Source organism: Drosophila ananassae (genome assembly GCF_017639315.1).
Source record: "Drosophila ananassae strain 14024-0371.13 chromosome Y unlocalized genomic scaffold, ASM1763931v2 tig00000179, whole genome shotgun sequence".
NCBI lineage: Eukaryota > Metazoa > Arthropoda > Insecta > Diptera > Drosophilidae > Drosophila > Drosophila ananassae.
This window is the reverse complement of record NW_025319093.1, coordinates 10,627-26,913: the sequence shown is the minus strand read 5'-3', so window position 1 is coordinate 26,913 and position 16,287 is coordinate 10,627. Positions and strand designations below refer to the sequence as shown.

The 16,287-nt window shown below is 40.1% G+C and overlaps 2 long non-coding RNA genes across 2 annotated transcripts; both read left to right on the top strand.

Moving 5' to 3' along the window:
- Positions 1–6,629: 6,629 nt before the first annotated feature.
- Positions 6,630–8,152, top strand: LOC116654880. The gene is made up of 2 exons (XR_004310023.2): positions 6,630–7,107; positions 7,163–8,152. It is a non-coding gene; the product is annotated as an uncharacterized LOC116654880 (long non-coding RNA).
- A 5,447-nt stretch (positions 8,153–13,599) lies between these two features.
- On the top strand, positions 13,600–15,560 carry LOC116654885. The gene is made up of 2 exons (XR_004310027.2): positions 13,600–14,939; positions 14,995–15,560. It is a non-coding gene; the product is annotated as an uncharacterized LOC116654885 (long non-coding RNA).
- Positions 15,561–16,287: the final 727 nt, after the last annotated feature.

The following is a 16,287-nucleotide window of genomic DNA, read 5'->3' as shown; positions in this document are numbered from 1 at the left end:
TAAATGTAAAATATATATATATGTAATAATTATAGCTTAGCATATAATCATTTTTCTTATATCTTTTGTTAGTCGCAAGCCGACTCTTCTCGGCCGCTCGGCTTTATTTTATTGTTGTCATTAAGTTAACGAGCTTTCGCCCGCCCTATGCTAAAAGGCGGGCCCACTGGTACTCTTTATCTCAGTGCATACGCATCATAAATCGGAGCTTTCTGTCTCCATTTCATATGCAAAAATAAAAAGACATTTTTATAACGTGTGAAACAAATAACTACTTTGTTATTATTTTGGATAAAAGTCATTGAAAAATCTCAATGACCAAACATTGGTGACCCCGACGTGATATAATTAATATAAACTATAATTATTAAAATAAATAAAACAATTCCGCGAGCATAAAACAGTGGGAACATACCCGTTTTAGTGTTGCGGTGTATTAACATACGTATGTGCATTTAAACATAAACGGCATACAGTGTATCAGTGGAACAATTATTTTGTATTTATACCTAAATTATTTAAAAATATAAATAAATACAATACATACAATTGTTATTATTCGGTCCGCCAACATACATACATACAAACATACATACATACGTTCCACTTGCAAGTGCATTCGGCTCACACAAGCTTTCATATATATATACATTCCACAACTCAGTGTACGGTTCTGAGCGCACAGTGGGATAAATAGTGTTCGCTGCGCTCAAATATAAATAAATATAAAAAATAAACGAGAACTATAATTTTGGCGCCAAAATTAATTTGTGCGTGTTTTTTACCTAAATTGAGCGTGTTTCAATTATAGTGGCGATGAACTCCAGCGGCGCCGTCACAGGAGAACCCACTCCATCTCGGAGCGCGATTTTAAAATGCAAGGCAAAAGGTATCCTCCAGGATTTGAAGAGGATCCAAGGCGCCCTGCAGCCAATGTCCAAGGTGGAGGATGCTATGCTCCATGTGCGTCACGGCCAGTTGGTCGCCATGTACGAGGATTTTAAGGCCATCCACGGGGAGCTTGAAGAGTTAGACATTGCTGAAATAAGCAGCGACTTGCGATGGACAGTGTCTGAGCTTGTAGCTACGATGCATGCCGAAATCGAGCACGAGACGTCGTTGCGCTCTGCTCGAATTGCTGCCCATCCCACCCTTGCCAGCGGAGTTTCCAGTGTCCAGGTGGAACCAGCGCTAGGTCGGAGTTTTCAAGCCTTGCCTCCTCTTCCTCTTCCTACTTTCAGCGGAGGATATTCAGAGTGGGCTGAGTTTCATTCGGTCTTTTCGACGATTGTAGGCTGCAATCCTTATATAAGTAAGGTGGAAAAGTTTCAGAGGTTGCGATCTTGTCTTCGGGACTCCGCTTTAGAGGCAGTCCGTTCCTTGGAAATCTCTGAGGAGAATTATGATGTCGCAGTGCAACTTTTGGAGAAACGATTTAATAACCGTCGGTTGATATTTCAGGCTCATGTGAACGAGATTTTGGGCCTCAATCTATTGGAAGGTGACTCAGTGGCAGCGCTTCGAGGGCTGTCCGATAAGTTCAATGCCCATATACGAGCCTTATAAAATTTGGGGACTACAGTTCAGATCGCCGGCTGCATCATTGTCCAGGTACTTCTTCAAAGGTTGGATCCAGCTACTCAGGCCAAGTGGGAGGAAGGTCAAAATGCCTCGAACTCGGATCTCATCCCTACTTGGGAGTCGATGGCAGAGTTTTTGGAACAGCGTTGCAGGACTTTGGAGGCTATGGATGTGGCCTTGGCCGCTTACGCGCCGGGCACTCAGGTGGGAAGACGTAGAGTCGCAAATAACAGTAGAGCATCCTTTATTATTACTAATTCACCTGCCTCTGCTTGTATACTATGCGGTGGGTGGTCCCATGTAGTCTCTGCATGCCCAAGATTTTTGTCATTGCCCCCTGAGAGCCGCCTTGGCGAGGCTAGGCGACTAGGTCTATGCCGGAAATGTCTCCAAACTGGCCATCATCTGCGTGAGTGCCTCGCTGATAATTGTCGCAGTTGTGGGAGGAGGCATCACAGTCTGTTGCATTTTTTGGAGTTGCAGTCTTCCAGCAGCCAGCCTTCTGTTGTTCCGTCTACATCAGCCGCAGCCGAGTGCGCCGAGCCAATAGGCGCTTCACCATCCACGGCTAATGCACTAGTTGCCCAGGGTCGCAGCGGTGAGATAGCCTTACTTGCCACAGCGAATATTCTCATTCGGAGTCGTTCTGGGGTTTTTGTTCCATGCCGGGCTCTTTTGGATTCTGGATCGCAGGTGCACGTGATTATGTCCCGACTGGCTAGACAGCTGCAGCTTCGCAGGCGCAAATCGTACGTGGCAGTGTCTGGCATCGGCGACACTGGCTTCGCGACAGACGGATTCGCTGTTGATGTGCTCCTACGATCCTGTTGCTCTGAATATTCGGCCCTCTTCAGCGCTATCATCGCCACCAACATCACGGACCTTCAGCCTAGTTTTAGCTTGGATGTCTCCAGCTGGAATATTCCGGCAAACCTCTCTTTGGCTGATCCCCAGTTCTTTCGACCGCAGCGGATCGATTTACTTATCGGAGCCAGTTTATTCTATGAGCTGCTGTGTGTGGGTCAAATACAGCTCTCAGCTGGCCTACCGATGCTGCAGAAAACCCGGCTTGGATGGGTTGTGTGTGGCGGTGGTTCACATCTGGAGAGAAAGTCGTTCGTAGCCACAGCCAGCAAGGACGTTGTGAAGAGCTCAAGCCAGCTGGATGATCGCTTAGAGTGTCTGCTCCGTAATTTTTGGGAAATCGAAGACTGCTCCGAGCCCATTGTGAAGTGGACGAAAGAGGAATTGGATTGCGAGACGCATTTCGTGCAGAATTCTGCTCGCCTCGAGTCAGGCGCCTACTCGGTGAAGCTGCCGTTGAAGGTCAGCTCTGAGTTGCTAGGTGAGTCGTACTCACAAGCCGTACGGCGATTTTTCTCCCTCGAAAGGAAGCTTTGCCGTCAGCCTCAATTAAAGGATCAGTATGCTGCGTTCATAAAGGAGTATTTAGATTTGGGGCATATGTCTCCAGTACCGCCTAGCGCACGACCTGCCAGACAGTATTTCCTGCCACATCACTGCGTTTTGAAGGAGGACAGCTCAACAACCAAGCTCAGGGTTGTTTTTGATGGTTCAGCTGCCACTACGTCTGGGTATTCATTGAATGACGTTTTGATGTCTGGTCCAGTTATCCAACCAAAGCTGCTGCACAGTCTTCTAAGGTTTCGTTGCCATCGAGTGGCCATTACAGGAGATATTTGCAAAATGTACCGATGCGTTAGAGTTTTCCCCGAAGACAGCTATCTGCAGTGCATTCTTTGGCGGAATTCCACCCAGGATGAGTTGCAGGTTTTTAAGCTGGATACGGTCACTTATGGGACAAAGCCGGCCTCATTTTTATCAATTCGGGCAATGCATCAGTTGGCACAGGATGAGCAGTCTATGTTTCCAAAGGGCGCCGAAATTCTGGGTCGCGATTTTTATGTTGATGATCTAATTTCCGGAGGTGACTCAATAGAGGAGGCTACCAACATAATGCAGCAAACATCGGGGATCCTCGCCAAGGGCCAATTTCGGTTGAGAAAGTGGTGCTCCAATGTTTCTGAAGTGCTCTCTGACGTACCGGAAGAGGATCGAGAGTCGTTCCTAAGGTTTGATGATGGCAGCAACTTTACGAAGACTCTTGGCCTAGCTTGGGATCCTTCTACTGATCGCTTGCTATTTTCGTTTGAAGGGCTCCAGTCACCATCGAAGCCCACTAGGCGCATTATCCTCTCCTCAATCGCCCGGCTTTATGATCCGATAGGGCTTGTTGGACCTGTCATTACGAAGGCGAAGATCTTTCTTCAGAAGCTATGCCGTGAGAAGTTGTCCTGGGATGAAAGTCTACCTCAAGCTCTTCACTCCGATTGGGACATGATTTGCTCCAGCTTCGCCATGGCGCAGCGAGCTGAATTCCCTAGATGGTCACTATCATCACAGTCTGAAGTGGAGATTCATGGATTTTGTGACGCCAGCATTGAGGCTTATGGGGCTTGCATTTATGTCGTATCCAAGGGTACCAGGTCAGAAAGTCATTTACTCTGCTCAAAGTCCCGAGTCGCTCCTCTAAAAACAATTACGGTACCAAAACTGGAGTTATCTGGAGCAGAGTTGCTAGCTCGGCTTATGTCGGAAGTAGCTCAGTTGAAGGTCTATGACGGGAGGTATTTCTGCTGGTGCGATTCTGCTGTGGCGCTGTCCTGGATTCGGGAGGAGCCCGCTTGTTTTAATGTTTTCGTCGCCAATCGAGTTTCAACAATCCAGGAATTGACCAGAACGATGGAATGGCGTTATGTTCCTACGTCTTTGAACCCGGCAGACATCCTCTCGCGTGGTGCTCTTCCCAAGGAGTTAGTTACTGACAACCTGTGGTCCCATGGTCCTGCGTTTCTTCTTGGACTTCAAGACCAGTGGCCAGCAGCGGTGCTACCTGAAAAATCCTCTCTGGAGCTAAGGGCAAGGGTTCTGCTAATCAAATCCCCGTACGTTGACGTGACAGCTGGTTCCAAGTACGCCAACTCTTTTCCAGCACTGCAGCGCGTGTTCGCTTATGTGCACAAGTTCTCACAGCGAGTCCGTCACAAGGGTGTTGATGCTAGCGACATTAAGGCTGGAACCCACCTACTATTGCGTTTGGTGCAGCGTGTGTATGTTGGGGATGACATAAAGGCGCTACAGGATGGGAAGGAAATTTCGTCAGCTAGCATACTTGCCACATCCTCTCCCTTTTTAGACAAGTTTGGCCTGTTACGTGTGGACAGTCGTTTAAGAAATTCCACCTTGGATTTTGATAGTCGCCATCCAATTATATTGCCTAGAAGCCATCCAGTTACTCGGGCTATAATTGTTGATTTCCATGAGCGTAATCTACACACGGGGCCTCGTGCTCTGCTGGCTATTATTCGATCTCAATACTGGCCGATCGGGGGGAGAAAAACGGTGACGAAGGCATTGCACAAGTGTATCCGATGCTTCCGCACCAAACCTCGGTTGCTGGAGCACATTATGGCTGATCTCCCGGAGCAAAGAGTCAGCGGTTGCCAGGTTTTCGGAGTGACTGGTGTGGATTTTTGCGGCCCATTTTACTATAAGCCAGAGGTTCGCAATAAAGCTCCCGTAAAATGTTACGTGAGTGTTTTTATTTGCTTTGCTACTAAAGCCGTGCACTTAGAGCTTGTAAAGGATCTATCCACATCTGCGTTTTTACATGCTTTAAAACGGTTTATATGCACTCGCCGAAAGCCTCATCACATTTGGTCTGACAATGCGACAAATTTTGTTGGAGCTAAAAACGAGCTAAAGGAGCTGCTCCAACTCTTTATAAGCGATGAGCATCAACGAGCGCTTCTGGAGTTTTGCGCGATTGAGTCCATCGAGTGGCATTTTATTCCTCCTCGATCTCCGCATTTTGGTGGACTCTGGAAAGCGGCTGTCAAAACTGCAAAGCATCATTTTTACCGGGCTGTTGGATCCTCAGTTCTTGGATTTGACGAGCTGCGAACTCTGTTTTGTCACATTGGTGCTGTCATAAACTCACGGCCTTTATTGTCTCTTTCAGAGGATCCTGCAGACCTTGATGTTCTAACGCCATCCCACTTTTTAGCTGGTGGTCCGTCAGTCAGTTTTATCGAGCCTGATGTCACAAAGCTGAATTATAACCGTCTGGACAGCTGGCAGCGTGTGTCTTTCCTGCAGCAGTCTTTCTGGTCCCGATGGAAGGAGGAGTATTTAAGCCTTCTTCAGCAGCGCTCCAAATGGCGCGCTTCCGGCCCTGCCTTGGCGATTAACGATGTGGTGCTAGTCAAGGACGAGAACCTACCCCCCATGAAGTGGCCGTTGGCTAGAATACTGGATCTAGTTCCTGGTCAGGATGGAGTGCCTCGAGTGGCGGTGCTTAGAACCGCTTCTGGAACTACCAAGCGCGCAGTGACCAAGCTTTGCCTATTGCCCCTTAAGGAAGAAGTTGAAGGACAGGCCTCAACTGGGGGGAGTATGTCGGGTCAGGCAACAGCCACTGCATAAATTTAATATAAATGTAAAATATATATATATGTAATAATTATAGCTTAGCATATAATCATTTTTCTTATATCTTTTGTTAGTCGCAAGCCGACTCTTCTCGGCCGCTCGGCTTTATTTTATTGTTGTCATTAAGTTAACGAGCTTTCGCCCGCCCTATGCTAAAAGGCGGGCCCACTGGTACTCTTTATCTCAGTGCATACGCATCATAAATCGGAGCTTTCTGTCTCCATTTCATATGCAAAAATAAAAAGACATTTTTATAACGTGTGAAACAAATAACTACTTTGTTATTATTTTGGATAAAAGTCATTGAAAAATCTCAATGACCAAACAAAAGTCTATAACTCCTCTTAAAAATGAAAAGTCTATAACTCCTCTAAAATGTGTCCCAAATTGACTGAATTTTGTTCTGTTGTCATAAATTAGACAGTGAAACAGTTTGGCATTCAAACTTGTTCAAAGTACTTTCTTGAACTGGCGGTACCGAAATATGACATTTTTGGGGGCGGTAGGGGGCGTGGCACAAACTTGAAACAAACGGGGCCTGCGTTATGTTTGCAGGAGTCATCGTGCCAAATTTAGAGCAGTATCTCTTATAGACTTTAAGATCCACGAGTTGTAATGGTCACCTGTGCTGCCCATTCGAGTTTAAAAAAAATTAGATTAGAATAACGTCTAATCTTAACGAAACTCTCCACTTTTATCGATAGGTGTTAGCAATTTTTTTTTGTTTTATTCATTCCTAATGTGCATACTAGGCGTTAGTACTTACCTTGACATTAGCCCTAGCAGCTTATTAGGTGCCGTCAAAAGTCTTTTTCTTTTTTGAGCTGTCAAACTAAGCAGACGCACACCTTAGTACCAGCTACAACATATACATAAATCAAGTGGGTGAAACACGTGCAAAGTGATCACAACAAAATAAAACAAATTAAATCTGAAAAATCCCCACACATCATTGGGCAAAGAAGTGAAGCAAAGACATCATTAAAGTCGCAAACAAACCTAGCCTGGGATCAGGTAATGATTTTCAAGCTCGCCAGCCGAATTTTTATCTCAACCTTGTTTCCATAAGGCGTCTTCTATGGCCGAAAATCCACAAGAGTCCCACCCGCACCACCTGGATTCCCTACCTGGATCATTACACATAGTTTTTATCAGGATGAGTAACCCTATCAAAAATAAAAAAAACACCCACTTAGTCTATCCCGTCTACATTTATACTGATGTAGACAATACATCACAATACTGATACACCGGATAGGAGAAATTTCGGATATCACCTATAAATATAAAACGATATCAAAGTATACAATAGCGAACGAGAGTCGCCTTCCAATCGTGTATTACATTTCTGTTGTTGTTCACAAACACAAAAATTAAATTACATTAAAATATTACAAACTTATATTGAACTAGAAATTTAGAAAAGAAAAAAAATTAGATGTAAAAGAAATGAATACGAAAGAAATTATAGATATAGAAAAATAATAGTAATAATTATATTCAATTACATTAAAATAGTATGAACTTATATTGAACTAGAAATTTAAAGAAAAAAAAAAAAATATATATATAGTGAAAAGAAATTATGAATTCTATTAAAGTACATTAAATTCTACGAACTCGAATTGAACTAAAGAAAAACAAAAATGTAAATAAGGAAAGGCATGCAAAAAGAGAAATAATGTAGTTGTAAGATATATTTAAGAAATTCAACCTCTCAACTAATCAGCCCAACCTCTACGAGACTCCAACATGAAGGCCTTCATCGAGGATCATCACATTGGGGTGAGTGAACAAAAAAATAAAACCTAAAAGATAACTAAATACCTAAAAGAGAAAATTCTAAAAGATAACTAAATACCTAAAAGAGAAAATTTTAAAAGATAACTAAATGCCTAAAAGAGAAAAATTTTAAAAGATCAGAATGTGTAGGAGGTTAAAAATTCTAAGAACTGGTTTGTAAGATTTAAAAGAAAAAAAAAACTGTATATGAAAAAAAAAAAAACAAATTACCTATCAATCGGGCAATTATGCTATTCTGCCATGCTCATATCAATAATCTCTGCCAAGCCGATAAGCTTGCAGACAGCAGGTGCTTGTTTGTTTTGCTTTCGTCATTTGTTTTTTTTTTTTTTGCTAGCCTAAACCTTCAAGTGCATTCGAACTCAAATAGAGCAACGTAGCATCTTAAAATTTGTTGTCAATTTTAAATCTCAAATAATGAATGAGGTCCACCTTATTATTATTATTATTATACTATATTATTAAGCTAGGTTTTAGCCAATAATGTTAATTAACCCAAAATTCTAAGATCATACCTGAATTGAACATGAAATTACTTCTCTTTTATTATTGTAAGATCCTAAAGTTAAGCTGAAGTTTGTGAAAATATATTACTTTAAAAAAAAATAGAAGTATGAGGGAGTAAGTCAGTATTTCCGTGACCTTGGAAATGTGAGTAGAAATGATAATTGGGGTCTTAACAACAATTCTCTTAAGACTAAGGTAGGGTGGGTAATGAAACCGTGTCCGAATTCTAACATCATTGTCGGCACAATTTTTTTTTTCTTTTTCTCTGTTGTGATTTCTTTCCTCCTTGTTATCATGCAATTCCTAAGCTTATCTTCTCGGGGGCAATGACCCCAAGTTTTCTGGTTTTTTTTTGTGCGTTCTCCACGATCAAGTGGAAATTTAGTTTCAGTAGGGACTCTTTAATGATTCTTGTAGTGATCAAATTTACTGATATTAGCAAAACCCACCCCATCTCCCGAAAGAGCTACACTTAATAAGGGTCCCGTTGCTAGTATCTAGTAAATTATGCAGTAGCTGAATTTGCCTATTATGGCAGCCCGAGAAAAACTTTGATACAGCTATGCAGGAGGTTACAAAGAATTTGGCGCCCATACGGTGAGGCACGGTGAAAAGGATTCGTAATAGATTCAATAACCGTCGGCCCGTGGAAGAGTAGAAAGTTAGACCCGAAATAACATTTTTTTATTTAGGATTTTGCATTAACAAGCGGAGGCTTATTAATTGCGACCAAAGGAAAGAGGTTAACTTTTCGGAACACTGGTGCAGAATACTGTTGAACATCTAATTCTGAGTACTCATCCACAGTAAATATAATTGCTCGTTTTGCTTTCGTATGAAAATTGGTTGTTAGGATAGAATATCGAAATGGTATACCCTTCTGGAATTTGGGGAGCTTGAATAATCGAACAACCCGACCGAAGAGTAAGGTATATAATCAGGGATATTTTAAAAAGACCGGAGTCAAGCAACAAATATTCATCAAGTGGGATACATATAAGAAATGAATAGAATAGGTTCTGTTATTATGTTAGTATCGGCTGGAACACAAAAACATATGCGAGAGCGTATTTTTGTCCGTTGATATAAGCGTAGAAGCGAATTATATTTAAAGCATTCTGGTGTAACCTAGTATAATTATAATAGCCCAAACATAAAAATAAAATAGAAAATAAATTAACATACATTTTTAAAGGAGTGACAGCTAACAATATGCAGAAAAAGAAAATTAACTACTCACATTTCCAACAGAGGTCAACAAACGGAAACTTTTAAGTAATCAATCTATACAAATATAAAAAAAAATATTAATTTAAAATGCCAATTCAACGTACCCCGGAACAAAGTGGTGCAGAGGCAATACCGAACGTATGCGTTATTTGCGAAAACGTCATGGAAAATACGCAGCCATGAGAACTGAGATTTCATCCTGACAAAGAGAATGAATGTCCTTCATGCTTAGCTAAAGTATTGCGAAAGGATGTAAAAGTAGTAGTAGGAAACTGTTCTCCTGGTGCAAAGCCTGGAGATGAAAGAGAGCGGCAGTTAAATCGTCCAAACACTAGGTCTGTGGTTAGACAGCTTCAGCTGGAAGATGCAAACCGAGAAATAGGTACTTCACAGTCCGATCAGCGATTAAACTGGGCCCAAATCAACCCGCAAAGCGAGAGTGAAAGAAGCCTCAATACTAGGCTTGCTAATAACGAGATACCGCGGAATAGTCCACAACGGGGAAGATCACAGCGAGGCAGACCTCCAAGGCAATTTCCAAGAAATAATGATAATTGGGTACGACCAAACATAGAACACTTAGTTAGAGAAACAGTAGATAGAATGCTTTCTTCATTGGTACTAAGAAACGGAGTTGAAAATTCGATGGGTCAAGATCAAAGGGACTTCGATGTACCAAGCCCTAGAGCTTTTTCCTCAGGGCATACTAGCAACAAAGTAGCAGATATTATCCAAAAATGGGGAGTTCGGTTCGAAGGAACTGCGGAAGGATTATCAGTTGACGAATTTTTATATCGAGTTAAAGTGTTAACACGAGAACATCTTAATAACGATCTTGAGGCAATGGCCAAAAATGTTCATCAGCTATTAACAGGCAAAGCTAGTTCATGGTTCTGGAGATTTCATAAACGAACAGAAACATTTACTTGGAATCAATTTTGCACAGGGCTACGTGAACAATATAAAGAGAACCGCTCAAAAACAGAATTGCGGGAACAAATTCGAGCTCGAAAACAAAAACCTGGCGAAACATTTGACACATATTACGAAGCTATTTGCAAACTAATGGATAAGCTATCTGTTGAGTTTGAGGAATCAGAATTAATTGAACTAGTTCAGGGAAATTTACTTACTGATATGAAAGATAGATTATTATTTGAAGAAATATACTCCATCGATCATTTAAGACGGCTAGTACAAAGGAGAGAACACTTTTTACAAGAAGCAGGGCGATCTCTTCGCAACGTAACGAAATCAAAAGAGGGAGGACCTTATCGGGTATATGCAGTAGAGGAGATTGAGGAAAATAAATCCGAAAACAACCGCTTAGACATCTCTGCTATACAAAGAAATCCGGCTAACATAACTTGTTGGAATTGCGGAGTAACGGGACACTTTTGGCAAGATTGTCTAGGGGATAGACGTATATTTTGTTATGGATGCGGGAAGCCTGACATCTATAAGCCCAATTGTATTTACTGTAAAACCAGTTCGGAAAACCGGAAATCCGGGGCATCTCAAAACAATCGGATGTCCCACCAATAAATAACTCGGAGTTTACAAATTTAAATAGATACACAATTTTAAATAAGAAACTAGAAGAGCGTATCATTACAACTCAAGATAATATACCAGATGCCAAGATAGAAAATGAGGTAGATATTAAGTTTAGGCCATATGAAGAACGTTTGAAAAATTATTATGAAGTTAGAAATAAAATTTTTTCGGAAAATATAATCCCTCGAAAAAGAAATTCGATTCGGATAAAGAAATATTATAAGAACCTTTGTAAGAAACAACATAGATTAATATCTACTATATTTCAAAATAATGCGGATAACCGAAGTTATGCTAGTGTAGAATTTTTAGATTTTACAGAATGGGGGTTACTAGACACCGGAGCAAATATTAGTTGTATTGGAGCTGAGTTAGCAAACCAAGACTTTAGTGGTGTAGGTGGATATAAATCAATAGTATCGCAGGTTAAAACGGCGGATGCTAAACCACATCAAGTTTTAGGCATATTAAAAGTAGCAATGAGATATAAAGGAGAAGAAAAGGAGGTAGAACTCTATGTTATACCGACAATTGCACAGCGTCTTATTCTTGGAATTGATTTCTGGCGAACGTTTCAGTTAGCACCCGGAATAGTGGGATCCCTTGAACCAGCAGATAGTGGGCAGGACCTTAGCACCCCTAAGCCGGATCAATATCCTTTGACTAAAATGGAACTTCACCAATTGGAAGCAGTGAAAGAAATGTTTCCCAACTTCGAAAAACAGGGTTTAGGGCGAACGTCCTTAATTAAACATCACATAGATACGGGAAACGCGTCTTCTGTTAAACAGAGACACTATCCTATTAGAGAAAGTCTTATATACTGAAATTGATCGTATGCTAGAACTTAAAGTGATTGCACCATCTAAAAGTGCATGGAGCTCACCCATTCGAATGGTTATTAAACCAAATAAAGTCCGAATTTGTCTGGACGCTCGAAAATTAAATGAGGTTACTCTGAAAGATGCGTACCCATTACAAAGTATAGAGGGAATATTTTCGCGTCTTCCAAAGGCAAATATTATTAGTAAACTGGACCTAAAAGATGCCTATTGGCAAATTGAACTGACCAAGGAAGCTAAACCCTTAACAGCGTTTACCGTGCCAGGTCGAGGATTATTTCAATTCGAAGTAATGCCATTTGGTCTGTGTAACGCACCGTCAACCATGTGTCGTCTGATGGATGATCTTATTCCACCAGATCTACGATACTGTGTTTTTGGATATTTAGATGATTTGTGTATTGTTACCGATGATTTTCAATCCCATTTAGCAGTTCTCATACGAATTGCCCAGGAATTTCGCAAAGCAAACTTAACGTTAAATGTTAAGAAAAGCCATTTTTGTGTAACAAAAGTTAACTACTTAGGTTACATAATTGGAAATGGAGGAATAGCTACGGATCCGGAAAAGGTATCCTGTATTCTAAATTGGCCTGCTCCTCGCAACATGAAACAATTAAGAGGATTTCTAGGTATTTGTAATTGGTACCGCAGGTTTATTGCGAACTTCGCAGAGTTGTCATTTCCTATGACAGAACTGTTAGGAAAAAGTAGAAAGTTCACCTGGACGACTGACGCGCAGGAAGCTATGGACAAATTGAAAGTTAAACTTACTTCCGCACCCGTTTTGCAAAATGCTGACTTTACAAAGAAGTTCTTTCTTCATTGTGACGCCAGTGACTTCGGCATTGGGTCAGTGTTAGTGCAACTTTCCGACGAAGGAGAAGAAAGACCGATCGCATACATGTCAAAAAAATTGTCGAAGGCTCAAAGAAATTATAGTGTAACAGAACGGGAATGTCTAGCAGTTATTGTAGCCATCGAAAGATTTCGTGGTTATTTAGAGATGCAACCATTCGAAGTTGTGACCGATCATTCTAGTCTAACATGGCTTATAAAACAACGAAAAAGTGCCACGGGAAGAGTAGCAAGATGGTTCGATAGAATGCAGGGATTTAAATTTACTATTTCTCATCGTAAAGGGAAGGATCATATCGTTCCAGATGCTTTGTCTCGAATGTGTGAGGAATCCATCGACAGTTTAGAGGTGATAGGACCCGAAATTGACTTAGACTCACCAGCCTTTATGCAGTCAGATTACGTAGAGCTCCGATTGAAAGTAGAGCAGAATCTAAGTAAACTTCCAGATTTACGGATACACGACAAATTTGTGTATATCCGAACGGAACATGCGTCTGGTAATCCGGATCAAGAAGCCGATAGTTGGAAACTATGGGTTCCAGAACAATTACGAGCCAAGGTTATTTGGCAGGCTCATAATTGTGTGGTATCTGCACATGGAGGGATGCAAAAGACGATAGAACGCTTGCGTCGCAATCTCTTTTGGCCAGGTTTATCCAAAGAAGTTAGAGAGTACATTCGGAACTGTGATGTTTATAAACAAACAAAAAGCCCTAATCAAACATTAAGACCGCCAATGGGAGAACAAAGTGTTTCCATACGTCCTTTTCAAAGATTATATATTGATATTCTCGGCCCATATCCCCGTAGTAAAAGAGGCTATACTGGATTATTTATAGTGCTTGACCATTTTAGTAGATATCACTGGCTGTGTCCATTAAAGAAAGCTACGACCGGAAGTATTAACAACTTTTTAGAAGATCGAATTTTTTGTGAGTTTGGAGTTCCAGAGTCTATTGTTAGTGACAACGGCTCACAATTCAAAGCAAAAGAATTTGAAGCGATGTTAACTAGGTTTGGAATTCGACACATTTGTACCGCCCTCTACTCTCCGCAAAGCAATGCAGCTGAACGAGTAAATCGCTCGATAATTACAGCTATCCGTTCGTATCTTAAGAATGATCAAACCGACTGGGATGTTAATTTAACTTGCATTTCATCCGCTTTGAGATCGGCATTGCATCAGTCTCTTGGATGTTCTCCTTACAAAGCCCTTTTTGGTTTTAATATGATTAACCACGCGGAGGATTACCGATTATTAAAGAATTTATCACTTCTAGAAGAATCCCCTACAATAGATCGGCACGAAAAGTTATTTTTGTTACGCCAAAATGTGAAAACAAATAGTCGAAAAGCCTATGAAGAGAATGCAAAACAGTACAACTTGAGGAGTAAGAATAGTTCATTCAAAGAAGGTCAAGAAGTTTTCAAACGAAATTTCCAGTTAAGTAACTTTAGTCAGAACTACAATAAAAAGTTAGGCCCGTTGTTTTCGAAATGCAGAGTGAAGAAGAAATTGGGAAACGCTTATTATTTGCTAGAAACCCTGAGTGGAAAAGAGCTAGGAACTTATCATGCCAAAGATATAAAATGCTAATTCCAGCTAATCATGTCTCCGGATTACTCGACAGATTATCTGTGGTTGTAATGGTCACCTGTGCTGCCCATTCGAGTTTAAAAAAAATTAGATTAGAATAACGTCTAATCTTAACGAAACTCTCCACTTTTATCGATAGGTGTTAGCAATTTTTTTTTGTTTTATTCATTCCTAATGTGCATACTAGGCGTTAGTACTTACCTTGACATTAGCCCTAGCAGCTTATTAGGTGCCGTCAAAAGTCTTTTTCTTTTTTGAGCTGTCAAACTAAGCAGACGCACACCTTAGTACCAGCTACAACATATACATAAATCAAGTGGGTGAAACACGTGCAAAGTGATCACAACAAAATAAAACAAATTAAATCTGAAAAATCCCCACACATCATTGGGCAAAGAAGTGAAGCAAAGACATCATTAAAGTCGCAAACAAACCTAGCCTGGGATCAGGTAATGATTTTCAAGCTCGCCAGCCGAATTTTTATCTCAACCTTGTTTCCATAAGGCGTCTTCTATGGCCGAAAATCCACAAGAGTCCCACCCGCACCACCTGGATTCCCTACCTGGATCATTACACATAGTTTTTATCAGGATGAGTAACCCTATCAAAAATAAAAAAAACACCCACTTAGTCTATCCCGTCTACATTTATACTGATGTAGACAATACATCACAATACTGATACACCGGATAGGAGAAATTTCGGATATCACCTATAAATATAAAACGATATCAAAGTATACAATAGCGAACGAGAGTCGCCTTCCAATCGTGTATTACATTTCTGTTGTTGTTCACAAACACAAAAATTAAATTACATTAAAATATTACAAACTTATATTGAACTAGAAATTTAGAAAAGAAAAAAAATTAGATGTAAAAGAAATGAATACGAAAGAAATTATAGATATAGAAAAATAATAGTAATAATTATATTCAATTACATTAAAATAGTATGAACTTATATTGAACTAGAAATTTAAAGAAAAAAAAAAAAATATATATATAGTGAAAAGAAATTATGAATTCTATTAAAGTACATTAAATTCTACGAACTCGAATTGAACTAAAGAAAAACAAAAATGTAAATAAGGAAAGGCATGCAAAAAGAGAAATAATGTAGTTGTAAGATATATTTAAGAAATTCAACCTCTCAACTAATCAGCCCAACCTCTACGAGACTCCAACATGAAGGCCTTCATCGAGGATCATCACATTGGGGTGAGTGAACAAAAAAATAAAACCTAAAAGATAACTAAATACCTAAAAGAGAAAATTCTAAAAGATAACTAAATACCTAAAAGAGAAAATTTTAAAAGATAACTAAATGCCTAAAAGAGAAAAATTTTAAAAGATCAGAATGTGTAGGAGGTTAAAAATTCTAAGAACTGGTTTGTAAGATTTAAAAGAAAAAAAAAAACTGTATATGAAAAAAAAAAAAAACAAATTACCTATCAATCGGGCAATTATGCTATTCTGCCATGCTCATATCAATAATCTCTGCCAAGCCGATAAGCTTGCAGACAGCAGGTGCTTGTTTGTTTTGCTTTCGTCATTTGTTTTTTTTTTTTTTTTGCTAGCCTAAACCTTCAAGTGCATTCGAACTCAAATAGAGCAACGTAGCATCTTAAAATTTGTTGTCAATTTTAAATCTCAAATAATGAATGAGGTCCACCTTATTATTATTATTATTATACTATATTATTAAGCTAGGTTTTAGCCAATAATGTTAATTAACCCAAAATTCTAAGATCATACCTGAATTGAACATGAAATTACTTCTCTTTTATTATTGTAA